Raw genomic sequence first — 16,544 nt, forward strand, 5'->3', positions numbered from 1 at the left:
GAAATGTGCAACTTGGAAAGACCTCACTTTCGATCCCTAATTCCAGGTTGAGCTGCCAACACAGGAAGCTTATGTACACGCTGCTGTAGTTTGTTTGTTTTAATTCTTAAGCCAAGTATATTTGATGTCTAAGCTTGTTAAGACATAAAATCTCAGAGTTGTATCAGAGATACTTTTCCCAGGTTTTCCTGTATTAAGTTGCGAATGTTTTCTCATGTGGTCTCACCCTTTTATTTCCTATAAATGTGTAAGAAGGTCAAACTTCATAAGCAATGAAATATTCATAAAAACTTCTTAGACGCAGCCATTAGGGACTCCATTAGGCAAAACCAACTTCTCAGAGTCTGAAAGCAGAATGTTTTCATGAAGTTAAAATATCTGATGTTATTAAAAACAAACTAACGAACACCCCCCACGCACGGCTGCATGCAGAGCAGTGCCTCGGGCACCTGATGATGTGCAAAGGGGACGTAACATCCCGGAACGCTCTCTAAGCTGAATTTGCCACCTCTGGGTTTTCTGGTTGGAATTTAGTGCGTTTCTTTTTTGTCTTTAAAGCTCTATATGAACTGACCATTAAGAAACTTCCTCACTCCATGCATTCCAGGCTACAGAAATAATGGCCGTAAAATAAATTAGACCCAAAACATGGTTAGTGAGAGAGCTTTAAAGCCACTAGGCTGAAAACTGTTTTTCACCTTAGTTGGGTGAAACCTGGATTTCCTGGCTCCATCGCACAAAGGAGAATCTATCCCACTCGTAATGAAATTTGGAAAGACGTGGGAGAAATACAGAACTACCACCAGATTTGCTTCACAGATTTCTTTCCTTCATGTTTTTTTTGCTTCCACGATGACCTCATTTTCTTCTCCTCTTCTCATGGAGGAAACTACTTCCAGTCTCTGGGGTTTCAGAAAGCAACAATGAAACATGACGCTAAGCAGTGGCTCTCAAACAACTGTTTACTGTGGACACGGGTGGCTTTCCTTCTGCCAGACATACAACGGGGTAATGACTTACACATGGTGACAACATGGAAAGTCCCTGCGTTCAGTAACTGTGACCACAGCTGGGGGATCACTGCCAGAGCGTATCTCAAAGTATGGATGGCGCAGGCCATCGTGTTCCTTCTGCAAACTCATTCTCAAGGGAGCCTATCAGGCCATCCCCACCACCACGCCAGGCTCCACGGCTACAGCAGCCCTGACGCACAGGAGCAAACGTCCGTGTACTCTGCTGCATAGACATGTGCTTTGGGCATTGAGAACTAGAAGATAAATGAACAGAATTTGTTACTCACTCCATCTATTACTTCAGACCACCAAAAGACATACCGTGGGATAAAACACAAAGGAAAAAGACAGTTTTCCTTGCACACCTACGATGGAAATCAAAACCACAGCTATTCCCAAGAAATCTTGTTGGGTAAGCCCAGCCTCAGAGACATGAACGCATCTGGTTTGAGTAAATACAGAGCCTCCATTATGGCTTGTTGTTGATTAAATGATTGTTTTGTTGTTCGGAGAAAACAGAGCATTGCACTTTGACAGGCACAGGAGGATGTGTGATGCCTTGCTCCACAGCCTCGCTGTTGTCACAGAGCACGACGAAGCACTGAGGCTCCATCCAAGCATACCTGGCCAACCCTGCTGGAAGAAAGCAACATAGCCTGTAGTGCCCGCGCGGCTTGCTGCACGGACGTCAGGGCTCACCAGGAAAGGAAAGAGAAAGCAGTAAGTGTAGCGCAGCCAAAAGGAAATTAAAGTAATCTTAAGGTACACAAGTTATCTCTTTCAAATTCGTTTTCCATAAAACAGTATCACATAAACGAAACATTTCCTTAATAAAAGCGATTGCAGGGATGTGTTAAATGACTAAGGGTATAGGCTCCCATTAATATTATATTACACTGCTGACAAAATATAATTACAAATATTGCAGCAACTCCTGGCCTAGACACCTCCAGGTACAATAAACCGGGCCCCAAGCAGAGACCCCTCTGGTTTCAATGTAAAAGAGTTTGAACACAAAAATGATTTGGTTTCAATGTAAAAGAGTTTGAACACATATTTGAGTGTCTTTACAGAAAGTGCCTCTTAGAGTGCATCGTGCAAACAGCATTTCTGGACCAGGCAGAGGATTCTGAACTTCTCGTTCTGTTTCAAACTTGAGATTTGACTCTTACTAATCTGCACAGTACTTGTTAGCACTTTGTTCCCTACATCTCCAGAGCATATTGGGATGTTCCCTGTGAACTCCCAGCTTTTCAAATGTGAAAGATGAAAAAGAGAAAGAAAGAGAGAAAGAGAAACCCCAGCTACTCACAGAAGCACGTTGTAAGGAATCAGCATAAGAAAAAAAGCCACGAGTCAAACAGATTCCGAATAATTAATTTAAATCTCACATCTGCTGAATTTTGTGTGCGAGTAGCACTGCTATGCAGACTGTGTAGTATTTTGCAAGCAGCTAGTCCAAACAGTCCTCGTTACTCTACTCCGACTGCTCAGCCAAACACATAAATAAAACACAAGCTCTCAGTTTCTTTAACTTATGGCAAATATTAAGCTCAGATTTTTGAGTAACAGGTACTGTATCACCAGCAACGCTACACCAAAAACTCTCACTCAGCCTGACGCCACTAACAGCAGGGGAAAAAAAGTGTGTGAAGAGATTCCCTTTATCCACATATGCAAATCTGGGTGCAAGGGATAAAAGGCTTAGTGGGCCATATGAAAAGCAACGAGCAAAGATAGGCAGGAAATAGGAAGTGGTTTAAGTCCAACTCTCCTACACAAAAGACAAGGAGAGCTGAGCCAGCACAAAGGGAGAAGTTACGACACATCCTACAAGCTTACAGTGACTTACGATTTCCAAATGAAGGAGCAGTGGTAATACTCATAATTAATTTGCAGGGGTCTTGTAGATGCTTTGTCCCGATTTGCACTGCTTATTGAGAGTTTGGAATGTCACCGAGCTGCCTGTGGCAGGAACTTCAGAGGTAGGCACGTGGATAAAGTCATTCCTAAAAAGCCCAGATGCTGATTTTATCCAGTTAATAATTTACTAGCTATGAATGAAAAAATGCATGTAATCTTGAAAAACTTAACTGTTTACTGTGTATTTTTCTATGGTTCCTGTCAGCATCACCTCTGAGTAATTATGTCACCTGATGAAAGATTTACCCAAATCTACATTTTGCATACGTACATATCTGCACCAGAGAAAATCTCAACAAGGTTTACAAAATTATCCAGATAAAAGTTCAGAGCCAATATGCATTCACTTTATCAATAGCTATTACTTTACATTCCAAGATTTATTTTTAAAGAAAAATGAATGAAACATCAAAACAAAGGAAATAAATTATAAAATCTTCTCATTTGTAAAAAAACCTTTTCCCCTAAACCTACCCTCATACCAAAGGAAGTGTTCTAGGCATTATTAGCAACAGTTTAGAACGCATCTAGCACCATAAAATGTAATACACTTCTTTTTTAACTGGCCCCTCATTTCCCTAATTAGTAGGAGATGCCCTAGAAGTTTAAAAATGTGTATCTGAACAGCCATTCACTTCTGCTGAGGTAGGAAACCACTACTGGGATGTTCCCCAGCCCCGCTCCCAGTTAATTCCTTGTACCTCATTAATATGGCTTTCAGACTGATATCCTCAGTGCAAAAAATCTTCCAAAAGGCCACAGGTTAATCTCTGGAAGGAGAGCCACAGTCTGCATTATCCCAAGCTTTAAAACCCGTAATGTAAGACAGTTTACGCAAAATGCAATAAACTCCCCCTTTAAACTACATCTGATCATTCTGCAAAGAAAATACTGCCTGTTAAATTGTAATCTGAATCATTCTTTATTGCCACATTAGCATTTGGTGCCATCCTTAAGGCGTTCCTCCAGCTGTTTTTGTATTAGCATTATTACTATATTGTGCCAGTAAACAAAAAGGATCTTATATCAAGTATAGAGGATCTCTGAAAGGCTGTGCACTACTTACCCCTGCTACAATGATCTATTCTTTCCATGGATGGGATCCCTAGCCAAGGCCTAACAGTTCCAGGTCTCTCCGCAGCTTCCCAGCAGCTAATTGAAAAAACCTTCCAGGCATCAGCTCCGAAATGCAAGAACTCCAGGCTAGCAAAATCAAATTAAGCTCCCCACATTTGGTTCACTCGCTCTCCTCTCTTCCTGGTGCTGCTGCTGCTGCTTCTTCAGATGAACGTGCCTATGAATAGCGTTTAAGATCTGCCTCCATAGCCCTGTTAGCCGTTTCCACACTGCCCATTTCATGCTCAATTTGCACTGTAGAGAAATCAGTGGTGTTCCTTTCTCTCTCGCTCGCTCTCTCATTGGAAAGGTCCCACAAGACAAGCCGTAGAGTTTAACAAGAGCCAAGAGAAACAGAGAGGGAGGGAATGCATGCAGGGATTGTGTTCAGGCGCGGCATAGAAGTCTGCTGCTACAGCTCAAAAGAAAAAAAAAAAAAAAAAAAAATGACAGCAAACTGCCATCACATGCCTGAAACCCAGCACAGTTTAAGGCAAGCTGATTCCTCATTGTTCGTTCTTTTCCACTGGTATCAAACTGCTCAGAGGTAAAGCTCCATGAAATTCCTCTCCAGTCCCTGGTGCTGTGCAAACTGCAAATCAATGCAGGATGTGTGCCCTAATGCCTAGGTACAACGGTTCTCTGTTCACTCTACATATTCCCTAAAGAAAACAAGTATTTAAATGATGAAAAGTTTGCTGTCAAAATCTTCCCTGTTCAGTTAACAGCCTAAATATGTTGGTTTGTCCAAGGGGTCCAGACTATGGCTGAAGAACGAATGATACTCGGGCACTGCAAAATCAAATTTTGCAGATCATTATTCACTGGCAGGATTTTATCATTCGGCACCTGAGCACTGATAATCACTAACAAGATCATCACTCCTTCCCCTCAGCCCCAAAATTTGGGTACAATTTTGAGCGTGCATGGCAATTTAACCATTCAAAGAACTATTAGTTCTAACGAACACCATACCATGTGATACTGCTACTGCAATTTCACAGCACTTCTGCTAGTCCAGAATATCGAAGTCCAGTCATCTCTATCCAGAAAGAAGCATTTTGCTCATTACCGACCGTGTAAGTGGTTTTAATTATAGCCAGCCTACCCTTTCTTTCACCATTGAAAGGAGAGAATACAATTAGCTCCCTCTTCTCACATCTATGTTTCTGAACTCAAAGGTTAAAATGGAAATTTTAATATCTGACAGTTTCTTAGCACAACCTCATGCTTTTATTATAATGTTTGGTTAAAGAGCTTCCTGGCCAAATTCTTGTTTAGTTTTGCAGTCCAATTCGGGACAGTTGCAGAACGTGTAAGACAGAATTAAGTCAGCTCTCAGAAACTGCAGGTTACTGCCAGTGCCTTCATCTTTCAAGAGCCAGTAAGAGCTTTTACCCTATGTCAGAAGTCTGTCTTGTATTTAATTTCTTTATTATTTTACTCTAGACGGCGCTCTGTTTGAAGCAGCTGCTTTGCCTGGGATGCCACCATCAGTCTCAGAGAAGGGCTGACCAGCACAAAAAAAAATGACAACAAATTACCACGTAAGCATCTAACATTGCTAGCAGAGTGGCTTGTTCCGTGAACATCTCGCACATCAGGAATTTCCCAAAAGTTCACATTTTAAGTCTGACTCTGCAGAGTACAGATTTTAAACACAGTCTCTTCTTGTAGACTTCTCATACCTATTTTTCTCTAACAAGTGGAGTCTAAGATGCAGTGAGGTGACCGAGAACTATGCTCATTCCAGTCCCGATACCCGTTCTCCTGCCCATGTGCAATTCTCCTGATTCTCCCTATTTGTTGCCTGCACTGACAACAAATATTAGTATATGTTACACACCCACTTGTCCATATCCTATGTGCTAGTGTAACATATACACCCTTGTGTATAAGTTACGTATAAACTCATACATATATATATACATATATACATATATATACTCATATATATTTATATACACACACACTGAAAAGTATCTTCACGTGACAATTCATCAGGTTTCATTTCTCCCATGTGCACAATATAGCACAGCACAGTATAGGAACATGCACTTTTAAAGCCCTCTTCATCAGCTGATAGCGATTTCCCCCTCTTAAAAGTTTCTCTTTGTTCTTTCAAGCAGTGAAAATACCCTAGAGAATTCGTAATACTCAATGCAAGCTGTTTAAAAAATTGAAAATTAGCATTATTAAAAAAGAAACTCAGTTTCTTTCCCACCCAATACACTACTTCTCCCAAACCTTGGAAAATTCCCTTCCATTAGGGAGTCTTCTTGACTGTTACACCAAAAACTTAGCAGAAGGTGACACTGTGTGCTGCATTTTCAGGTGTGACAAGCTGGGGAAATTTAGAAGATTGCTTCTCATACATCTAAGTGACACTATGTGGTGCTGTAATGGCACAAAGAAAAAAAACGTTATGGAATGAGGGAAGTCAGTGCCTTCAAATTATATAGCCTAAGCCACCCCAAGAGCAGCCTTATTTTCTGAAAAAACAGGGTCGTAATCAGTAAGCAGCAGCCTTCCAAGTCCTGCTCTCTCTTTACCACCCCTCAAGCCCATCTGAAAGCCGATTCCCAATTTCCTCTTGCACCTGGTCTTCTCTGATAAAATTAGAAAGCAATTCGTGACACAGAATTGGTGACACTAATGATGTGTAGACTGGCCTGTCATGGGCACAAAGAGATTATAGAAAGTGACAATGATGAAAATCTCCTCTGAGGGGGGAAGCATATTTGCTAAGGCAAAAAGCATCCTGAAATGACCTGTAAACAGCAAGAGAACAATGTCTGAATGGTGGTCAGTACCATAGATTCACCTGTATTTTGCTGCTTAGTAGCATACATTATTCATAATTACACGGACGTGGAAAGGATCTTACCAGTGTAGTACAAGCCTGATTACTTGCTCACATTATTCCTAGCAAAGAGCTAATTTCCTTCTAAGAGGGAAAAGAAACACCAGCAAGTAACCAAAAAAACCCCTTATTATTTCAACTGACAAATCACATTTTAAACAGTTACAATTTTGACTGTTCTCTAAATTGATTTTATTAAATGAAACCATTGCTCGCATCCTTACAAACAACAACATTCAACTCTCATTTGTGCAAGCAGATAAGAAGTCTGGTTGAATTTCAAACTCTGAAACAATTTGCTGTTTTTATAAAAAACAGCAGCAGCATTTCACATACTTTTAATGTGTTTTTTTAAAATATACTTTTATTTCACATACAGGTTTTTTTTAATGGAGAGTACTGATGCTGAAACTAACTCAACTACATCTTATGGTTATACGCATCTCTGGAAGAACTCTGAAAACCAGCTCCTTACATACAACCTGCCTGGTGTATCGAGGCACGTGCACCCAAGAGGATGCAGAGTGCTCTATGCTGCGGCGCCACAGCTCTCCTCGTCCCCACCTGCTGCTCCTTTTAACAGGTTATTATGCTGGACCCGTCCGTTCCCCATCACAGCCCGAGCTGGGGATCTGTACGGCATCAGGAAAGCGCAAAACGCAAGGAGCAGTGACAGGGAGAAAGCGGCAAAGCGCAGGTACTATGTACAGTCAGTTCTCAGGATAGGGCCCTGCTCCTCCATTCCCTTTTTTATGTGGGTATTATGGAAATCAATGAGGAGCAATGGTCATACCTGAAGCAGTTTGGGAGGTGGGGGAAACTGTGAGCTGATTCTGCTGCTACTCCCACGGGCAGACGCGTTAGATGCCTGTTTTTATTAGCAGTGTTTCAAAAAAGGGTTAATGCGCTTCACTGCCAGAAGAAATGGTGCTTCTAAGAAAACCACTTTTTTCTTTTTACTGCACACCTATAATAAAAGAAATCTTCCTCCTGTTGTCATAGACAGAATCTCTATGCCTGGCACCAGGCAGGTGTAAATCTACTTTCTGGTGAGCAGAGCGGTCAACATGCCTCACAATCCATAACGTTCATCTCTGCATCATAAAGTCCTCTAGAGGAACGATGCAAAAGTTTCCTTCAAACTGCCTCAACTCTTTCCTAAAGAAATCATCTTCCTCATTCCAACAAACCCAATCCCCATACAAGAGCATCAAAATCCCCAAGTTTCCCAGGAACCCCAATCAAATCACTGTGTGGAACAATAGAGAATTAGGCAGAAGTGACATAACATGTTTTGCCAGAGACAAAACTCTTACCTCTATCTACAGCACAATCAAAATCAGGTATTGGTTCTCCCCCCTGCCCACCCCACCCCACTGAGCTGAATTAAACAGTGAACTAAAAAAATAATCTTTCTGGCTGCCAACCAAACCTTGCTTCCGACATAAATTCCCCTAAAATTGCGATGCCTACCGTTTCAGAACCAGCAGCCAAAAAGAAAAACCCAGTCTGTCTCCAAAGGAAACCACCTTTAGTCACTAGTTAATTGACCCTGGTGAATATAACACCAGGCATTTGGAAATAGGCACTTTGATACACAAAGTACACATGCCCAGTCTTGTGTGCCATTTGTTACACCACAGGCTACGCTCAAAAAGGGCAAAGTAAATATCTTCCACGTTACTGTTCAAAGCAAAGCTAATTCGATGTAATGATGGGCTTCCATAGCCACATTTAGTATTTCTGAAACACAGTAACTTCAGGGTTCTGATAGAATTCTGGCACGGTTGGTACTTTAATTTTTTTTCTTTTTTTTTTTTTTTTTTTTTTAAATGCTACTGACCTTCCACCTATCTACGAAGCAGCACATTTTTCAATGTTCCCAGCCAAACGTGGAGCATTTCAAACTCTATGAATGGCTCCAGTTTAATTTGTTGTTGTTTGGGTCTGTGTTGATTAACACATGTAAATAAAGGCATCTGGTGTTACCTCTCACTCTCTCTCTCTTTCCATTTCACACCCTATTGAAGTCTGATTTCACAATTAATTGAAAAGAAAACAAGATTATTCAGAAATGAATCCTTTCTGGCAGCCTTTGCCATGCTGAGGTCTAGTCACTACCTGGGGAGACAGAGCCCCCCTCCTGGCAGTATTTAAAATAAAGCATTTTGGATATCACACAACAGTACTAGACACAGTGTTGGAAAAGGAAGGGAGCCAGCAACCAACTCACTCCTGTTACACACTTTCCAGGCCAAGAAGGGAAGGATTCTTCTGTCCCACAGACAGGAGAAACTGTATTCTTCCATGTGCAGAATTAAAATGAGACAGCTAAGAGATCGAAGTGCAAATGAAGACAGACAGCATAAGGGACGAACTAACGTTTCTCCTGCACCAGATCTATCCAACAACAGGTCCAAAGAACAGCAAAGTCAGACTCAAAACAGCCTCCAGTTTGGTGAGGTCAGGGATTTGAACTCAGCATGGATCCATAACTGGATTTCCTAAGCCATGAAAGCACAACGGTAATAAGGAACTGGATGTAAACACCTACCAACCACCGGACACGCTCTAAACCCCAGAAACTGATTTCCGACACGCACAGAAATGACACAAAATCAGCCTGTGACCACAGAAAACTCCTCCTCAGGCTGGGCAAATTATCACTGTTTCTCCTGCCCTTTTTCTCTCCAAAAAATCCCAAGCAATCATCAAGAGGAGAATTTTGAAAACCAGACGTTCACGATGCTAAAACGTTCTTACAACCGTCCCCGCGGCAGACGCAGCTGGTTGAAGCAGCCTGGAATGAGATGCGCGGAGGAGACAGACCACGGCTGCCACCGGTTTCCAGGGCAGGAGGTGCCCGGCGGGGCTCAGCACACTAGAGGGCATTGCACCACCAGCCATCACACTGGCCTGGGGAAAACCCACCAGCAAAACCCTCTTCCTGCCCATGCAGTCCTGCTCCTCGGTGGAAGTAAGGCTCAGCACCGCTGCGTGAATATTCAGTGTCAAAACAACGGAGACGGCTCTGTAAGAGGAACCAGCCACTTCGTGGCTTCAGGCAAAAACAAAGAGGCAGTTAAATTAAAGGAGCTGGCTTCTTTCTTTCTTTCTTTATCTAAAAGAAAAGTGGCTTTGCCACAAAACAAAGCGCCCTTTCTTTCACCGTCTACCGCCGGACAAAACAGAACACTTACTTTGGCTGTTGCCAACCAACGTGCAGCGTACGAAAGGGACCGTTTTTATAGGAACCACTTACTCAGAAAAGCCACTTGAATGGGCCAAGAATGAGACTGCTTTACAGTCTTCGTCCATCATTTTTGAACAGGTTCGGTTTATATGCTGGCAACATATGTTAAGGATATAAACCACTTAGAACCTATAATATGTTATTGTTTGAGCTTATCGAGAAATGCATTCACCCATAGTCAAAAAAAAAAGACTGAGCCAGTGAATATTTATTTTTTACAGCTTTATAAGATATATATACTTTTTATCTCCCTGCATACGGCATTTCATAAAAATGCTGACTTTCAAGGAAAGTGCATTAAAATCACCGAGTTAGTTATGACTGCCTTTTCTTCTCTGAGATCCAAAATCCATTAAATTCTGTGGGAGGTCAGTGACAGTTTTAGTCATAGTCTACTTTTCCATTTGCTGGAAACAAGCATATTATTCCTCTGAGAGAACTGAAAATTGATACAGTCCTGTCATTCCAGGCTATTAGTCTCTTACTCACTCACTTCTTCTGTTTTCTCGCCCACTAAATCAATATTAACTTTTTTTCCACACTGATAAGAATCAAAGTCACTGGAAAAAATGCCTTATATACCTGAAATACCAGTAGGAGTACCAAGGGGGGGAGAAAGAACAACAAAAAGACCCAGAAGCAACAGTTTTGATGTGGGAAGGAGTACCGTGGCAGTGAGAAGCTTAATTTACTTAAGGTAGTCGCTGACCCTGTCTCACTGTCACACCACCTGAGCACCTCTCCTTACACAGAGCGCCGAGAGGTTTATGCTGTGATTTCTCACCTTCATGTCACCCGAAGAGGGGTATTCATGTTATTTCTAATGCACGGGCCAAATCAAGAACTGTGCTGTGCTGAGTAACATTTCTTATCTGGCACTTATAGAGAGCCAGTAACAAGGAACCAAGCCCCTAGGAGCAAAGGCAGTAAACAAAACTTAATAATGCACACAAGGGAAAAACAAACATACCCTGAAGAGCCTTGAAGGCTGTAGCCTGGTTGCACCATATTTGGCGGTGCAGGAGATGAATAAATCTGAAATCTCATTAGGAACTGTACCTCCTGGCTTTTACGTAAACAGTTCTGTTGGCATGCAGCCCCAACTCCTACCCCTTTTAACAAGCAGGACCCGTTGCTCAGCGAGAAGGAAGGCTGGAGGAAGCAAACCCAGCATTCATCAAACCACAAACCCACCGGGCTCCTAGGTGACACACAATCTCCTCCTAGCATCGTCCTTTCCACAGACCCATCTCTCTAGTAATTCCATAGGCTCAGGAGAGTATTTCAGCTTATCCTGACGTGTTCCTGATTTCAAATCAGCCATTGTTACCTTTCAGGAGCACGGGAAAGTCTGGCCTTCGCTCCATGTTCCCCATTCCACCTCTGTCACCAAAGTACAGAGGGATCCATATTCTTCAGGCTGCTGCCTGCAGGTACACAGCCCCCTGCTAGGCGCAGATAAAGAGAATAAGCTCAACAAGATGACAAAATCTACCTTTGCAAATTATGAAGCAGGCTCTATAAATGAGAATAAATAAAGCTGACCCAGTTTGCACAAGTATATGCTTCCACGGCACCTCTGGTCTGCAGAGCCTTCAAAAGCCTTGTACAACAAAGATGAATGAACCTGTCAGCATTCAGTAGATAAGCAGCCACCATTAAAACTTTTTAAAAAGCTTCAGAAACAGACCCTAAGCAAAAGCAAACAAGCTCTGCACATGACATATAGGCAAACCACATCTTTTTGAGCATGAATTTGCAGGACTAGGCTCAAGACGGAAAGCAATGAGGAGGGGAAATCTGTGTTTCTACAACCACATCTGAGAACTTCTTCCCCAGGAAAAGCATTATTTATTATCTGGCTAAATACCAACTTCTCTTGCTGACAAGAGGAGCAGCAAATGAAGGAAAATAATCTCCCCTTAGTTGGCAGGAGGAAGCGATAAAAGCTGAGGGGAAGCTTACTCCATTTCCTCCCATGACCCCAGAAGTGGGAAAGATCAACAACCACTCATCTTTACAAATCAGGCTGTGTGAAGCCCAGCGCTTCTGGCATTTAGCTATGCCTACAGCCCCCAGTTTTCCATAAAGGTTAGCCTATGACTAAACTGACCACTGAATGCATTTTAATATAACACAGACACAGCACAGAGATACAGGACTCCCAGTGCTTTCACATAAAGCCTATGACCTTTAGCTAGCTACTTGCTTATTACTTTGCCAAGCTTCAGCTGGGGGGGAAGGTACAAGCAGCGTTGTGTGCACACATGCATGCGTGTGCATGCATGAGAAAGAACATGTAACAATTTCACATCTCAAATCCACACACACACACATTTCACATCTCAAATCCACACACACACGCATGCCTGCCCTATTTTTTTAAACAAAGAAAATGAAAGTCCATGTTGCACAGCTGGGTTCAGAGGAGCAGTGCAAAACTGACATATGTTTTATATCACCACATGCATTTTTATACAAAAACTTGAGCAAGTGCTAAAGCATGGAATAGACTAGATGGAAGCATTTCCCTTCAACTACTCCCTTCTGGGAAAGAGGGGCTGGAAAATGAGCAGAAGAGGTATATGGTCAAACTGATTTTTTTAAAAAGAAAAGTTTCTAGGAGTAAAAACAAAAACTCCCCGAAGCCAGATGTTGCATAAAAACTTCAGCCAGACCAAGAATATCTGGCTTTAACACGAAACTCCAAGGGGATATCACAATGCTTGTATTTATTGCGTCTCTCCGACTCTTCCTGTGCACAGACACATGTATATGCATGGTTCATCTTCTACTACTCACGTACCCGGTCCTGTACTCTTACAGCTCCAGCTAGTGTCTTCCCACATCATGATTCACCAGCGAGTACGCTGGAGGACAATGCTGTGCCCTGTACAACTGCTCTACTATTATCAGCTCCTTCTCCTTTGAAGAAAGGGGTGTCCCAAAGTACCTGCAGGCTTTGTGCTATATACAACTCACACTAGATTACAGAATTACTAGATTACAGAAAATACAGCTGGCAAGAAACTGAACAGTTGTAATAGGTCTAAGGCCTAAATATTTTCTGCATATTGAAAAAAACAGACTATATACTGCAGGTGCTTACCTGCTCTGAAAAGTAAATATTGCCCAAACCGAAGAGAAACATTTACACTAGTTACAGAAGGAGCATAAATCAGTGAAGACAAGGCACTGTAGAAGCCCTCCCTCCCGCACATACACACACTATGTCTTTATATGATATATATATGGATAGATTTTACATTATGCTACAATTATACCATTACACGCTACTATTAGACCTTGTGTAGGAAGGACTGAGTGTATTTATGATGAAAACATTCAATGACTTTTGCAGGAGTTAAATGATTTAAAGAAATTATCCTCAACCCATGAAAGAAGTTTTCCAGAATACAACCACGTGGTTTTCCTCATACTCATTAGTGCATGTACAGCACCAATGATAATGCTCCATAATAACTGGGGGTGGGGGTACTGAAGAGGAGGAATACAAAGAACCGGGACAAGGCTCATTCCTGGCATGTCCTGGGAAACTTCAAGGATCTAGCAATTCTGATAGTCAAAGCAGGATTAATGTCTTTATCATTGATATTAATATTCTTACTACATAACAGAGATGCTAAAACCTCGACAGAGGACCGTACGGGTACCAGTATGTAGATACCATTAGCCCATGTCCAAAATAAATGAGCTGGGGAAAAAAAGATTGAAATAATCACGTTGAAACCTCAAGGCTTAAGCAACTATGTGAGAAACTTGAGTGCCTTTAAACAAGTTTCTTCACTCTTCTTGAAAAAGGCTTAAAGATACTTGTGCCCTTAATGGCTTGCACAGAAAAATCCCTAATGAAAAGCGAAACTTATTTTGAAATTCCAACAATTTTCATCTAATTCTGTAATTCAGCGATATTATTTCTTGAAGACATTATCTTAGAAAGACTGGAGCTGTCAGCCCAGGAAAGTCAAACTCATTACATTGCACTGAAAGACACGCCATGCTCTTAAATATTAAATCCAACCTCAAGACCACCAAAAAACCGAAGGAGGTGGGTTTCTTCAGAGCTTTTCTGGGCCTCATCAGTTGCAAGATGCTCAACATGAATTCCTGCTACATTCTGACTAGAAGTGGAGCTCCTAGCTCACTAAGTAAGCACTAGTAAGGGCTTACTTACAGCTAGTCAGTGAGGTCAGACAATCTTCTTGAGCAAGGAGTGAGGTCCCAGGAAAATAAAAAGGTGCTGAGGCACCCCGGCGATCAGGCAGGCGGGAGAGGAATTGCACAGCACAGCACCAACTGGCAAACAGCGTATTTTGCAGTCGCATAAACAGAGAGTGTACCGTGCAGCACAACAGCAGCATGCCACCCAGCCTTCGACGTTTCGTGGCACTCGAGACCACGAGCACTTCATTAACAGTGGGGTTTTCCACCCGCTATATGCAAATGTACTGCAAACTCAGACACAGAAAGGCCAACTGGAAAACATGAAACTGTATTTTCCAGAACACAAGTACACACAGGAATTACCCCATTACTTGCCTGCCACAGATTATTTATGTCGTGTGGCAAAAGCAGTATATCATTTATATTTCCAAAATCCCAGGGGAGGAAGAAAAATGCTTTCGCAGATAAAAGAATGCAGCTTCTGTATGTTCTCAGTGAAGAGCAGCAAGAACAGTAAAGCAAAATGCCTTAAATTCAGGGGATTAAAGAAATTATCTTGAAAAGGCTTAATAAATAGGATGACTTTTACTTTTGTGAAGCAGTTCATAAACGGTGTCATGTTTTTTTGATCCGTGTGTCAAAACTTTAATTGCTTGTCTCCAGAGCATGGACTTCAAGAGTGTAAAAAACGTAGGCAAACTGCATCAGGGGTCACACACAGATCTGAAACTCCGTTTTGGTTTTTAATTTAGAAAATTCTGCTAAGATGCCAGAGGCAGAATCAAAAATAGTGAATATATGAAAAGAATATTTTAACATTTAAATTTCCCAGGTGACTGTTCAGGGAAGGTGAGTTCTGAACAACTTGGGTCACACTGGAAACACATCTGCACCCTGAAGACTCTCCCCGAGAGCTTCTCGTCGGAATTACAGGGTTGGGCTTTTAGTTTTTAAGCATTTAATTGCAATCTTCAAAGAAAGCAGGGTTTGGTATAACCCGGCCACTGTGTAACATACTTTTAGGAAGCTCCTAAGAGCCTTGTTCCTCCGACACTTGTTCTCCACAGAGAGGCACGAACCTGCAGCCCTCACTCAGTGCACATTTCTGCAGACTTCAAGGGAAAAGGGTCTCCGATTCAACCCTTGCCAACATCTAAAACACAACCATGAGGATAAGAGTAACAGTATAAACCGATCTGGTGCAGTACCCTTGAAGTCACGCTGGCCTGACGCTGCTGTCACAGCAGTGAGTATGACTCAGTTCCTCTCTGGGCAGGCGAAACGATGCTGATTAACTCCAGCTAAATGGCCAAGTCCTTAAGTCACTAGGCAAGCAATTAGTGGTTGCAATGACAAGTTGGGGACCTCACGCTGGAAAGCACTGGTTTACAGGACAGCAAAAAGCAGCACACTTCCAGAAGAGGCCCCCAAGCAGCACCATATTGTGGACAAATGAAAAATTTACATTCTTTTTTTGCTTTCTTATATTGGCATCTCAATTAAGTTTTGTGCTAGTAACTCACTAGTGTCCAAACGAAAACAACAACTCACCAACAATTCCTGGTGGAGAATAAACATCCCTCTACAGCAAGCACTGATGCAATAACTTGTCTAACAAGCACACACGAGATTTACAATGGTGCGAGCCTTTCTATAGCTCAAACTCTTCAGCCAGACTGGGCACCCATTAATGTGAATGAACTTCTGCTTGTGGAACGCTGGAGTATGCACACACAGTGTACGTATGTCATAGCACAGGGCATATGTGAAACCTGTGCTGTAGCCTGGACCTTTTTTTAATTCAAGGGCACATTATGGTAGCAGTAAGATCTAGCATTATTGCACTGTTGCAGATATAGTATTACAGTGGCTGTTTCATCCTTAATCTGATCATAGCAACTTGCAAGACACATACACACATAACCCTTACAGAAAACACAACACATCATCCCCATCTTAGTTGTTTTTCAATGGCAAAATAAAACATTCTTCAGTGTGATACACAACAAAGAATTCTAAGAGTACATGGAGATATTTTGTTGTTAAGAATCCAGGCCTTCCTTCTTTCCTTGTTTATCTTAAAATCACAAAAGAGAAAACTGGAATGTTATTTTCCAGCCCTTCTCGAAGCGAGTCGAAGCACGGCCCAGGTTCTGCATCTTCACGACATTAGATAGGCACGGAAAGTTGA

The 16,544-nt window shown here is 42.0% G+C and overlaps 1 protein-coding gene across 6 annotated transcripts in view; it reads right to left on the minus strand.

The window, feature by feature from the left end:
* ARHGAP32 (Rho GTPase activating protein 32) overlaps positions 1–16,544 on the minus strand; it is a 257,980-nt gene that overhangs the window by 110,095 nt on the left and 131,341 nt on the right. Inside the window, exon 1 of one of the 6 annotated variants that reach the window (XM_040616049.1) lies at positions 6,877–6,881. The exons of the other annotated variants lie outside the window; for them this stretch is intronic. The gene's annotated coding sequence lies outside the window, so the exon portion shown is untranslated. Of the gene's footprint in view, positions 1–6,876; positions 6,882–16,544 lie in introns of those variants that run through there. 6 annotated transcript variants of the gene reach the window in all.

Source organism: Falco naumanni, chromosome 16, assembly GCF_017639655.2.
Source record: "Falco naumanni isolate bFalNau1 chromosome 16, bFalNau1.pat, whole genome shotgun sequence".
Classification (NCBI taxonomy): Eukaryota; Metazoa; Chordata; class Aves; order Falconiformes; family Falconidae; genus Falco; species Falco naumanni.